This window comes from Papaver somniferum, chromosome 5 (assembly GCF_003573695.1).
Source record: "Papaver somniferum cultivar HN1 chromosome 5, ASM357369v1, whole genome shotgun sequence".
NCBI classification, from domain to species: Eukaryota; Viridiplantae; Streptophyta; class Magnoliopsida; order Ranunculales; family Papaveraceae; genus Papaver; species Papaver somniferum.
The window spans coordinates 78,458,743-78,460,343 of NC_039362.1; the positions used below are offsets into that span (position 1 = coordinate 78,458,743).

Genomic DNA, 1,601 nt, shown 5'->3' on the forward strand with positions numbered 1-1,601 from the left:
ACATTGCCCTTTAGTATTTATACAAGGGAATCCCAGAAGCTTCTTTTCATTTCTCTATTCTCTTTCTCTTTCATCTTTATCTCTCTCTGTTGTAGAACAATGGTTTCTAGGGTTCCTGAGATTCATTTTCGACTGCATCAAATCTTCTTCGTCTTCATCAAATCTTCGACTGCAACAACAACGATTGATTGCATCTTCTCCTTTTATGCCTCTGTAGTTTCATTTATGTCAAAGATCGATTGAATCTGATCAAAAGATAGATCTTACGGAAGATGCAGATGATTTGTTTAGTCTGATAATTAACCAAAGAAATCGAAGAGAAACATCAGGAAAAACGAATTGAAAGGTAAGTTAATCTTCCTTTAAAGCTTTCATTAATCGATTTCGAGTTGAAATCAAATTTCTCGTGGTTTGATTTTAATGATTTTGAAAAAAAAAATGAAAACTAATCTCGATTTCATTATCTGATCCTTAATTAGAGTTTAGATCCTTAATCATGGGAAAGATGATCATGATTTTGCGTATAAGTATCATCTTCTCTTAAGGATTTTAGGGTTTTCAGAACCTATATCTTCATTTTTTTAATTAACCTATCCTAATTGAAATCGAAGCATAGATCTACAATTTTCTACTCACTCTGGTTGTTTTGATTTAGATTTTTTGAAAAAACTTGAATAAAAAATCCATATCTATTCGTCGTAAATCTTAATTTGTAGCTACGATCTAAAATAATGTTTTGAGATTCAGTATCAAAGAATCATTGTCTCTGTTACCCATAGATTTGATTTGATTTTTCATCCACTCATATGAACTGGTCTGGTGATGTTGGTGGTGCAGGTAGGGGTTCTTTAGGAGGATGAGGAGGCACTGGTGATATCAGAATTGATAAATTGAATGAGAACTGCTTCATTGGTTATTTTGTTTATCCAAGTGGCTATAGATGAAACAACAGAAAACACTCTTGAATCACAAAAGAGTTTGATTGCTCAATTGTTGTACTTTTCTGAGAAATTAGAAAGCTCTGATTCATCCTTATCACCAGGCTCATATGTGTTGACATATATGAAAGAAAGCAGTGCTGAGAAGTAGAAGTCAACTGATAAAGATGATTATAGGTACTTCATTTCAGATGCCATACTGCCAATGTTTTGCTCTTGAGGTAAATTTTTTGGTTGTTTCTCACTGGTTGTGTCTTAGTTATTTGGTTGTTAGGTACTTCATTTTCCGATGTCATGCTGCAAATGTTTTGGTTACTCTGCAAATGTTGGAAGTATGTTTAATCTGTTTTTTACGTGGTCCTAGGTCTGTTTTGGTTACTCTGCAAATTTTGGTCATCATTGTAACTAATTTTGTTGTTTGATATACAAAGGTGTCCTCGTTAAGCATTTGATTCTCTGAAATTTAAGTATAATTTGTACAACTGACCCAATTTGATAAATTTCATCTAACATGCTTATCTGTTATATTTATGTAGCTGCTCTGAGATAGGAGATCACAGATGAAACAAATAAAGGGACATGACGCTCCAAATCTATCTCTACCGATCCAATTCATCTCAGTATCTATTCTCCCAATGGTAAGATGGCTTTAAAAAACACCAA

The 1,601-nt window shown here is 33.2% G+C and overlaps 1 long non-coding RNA gene across 1 annotated transcript; it reads left to right on the forward strand.

Annotated features, from left to right (window-relative positions):
• Positions 1-299: 299 nt before the first annotated feature.
• LOC113284038 lies at positions 300-1,106 on the forward strand. The gene is made up of 3 exons (XR_003327883.1): positions 300-346; positions 838-912; positions 1,043-1,106. It is a non-coding gene; the product is annotated as an uncharacterized LOC113284038 (long non-coding RNA).
• Positions 1,107-1,601: the final 495 nt, after the last annotated feature.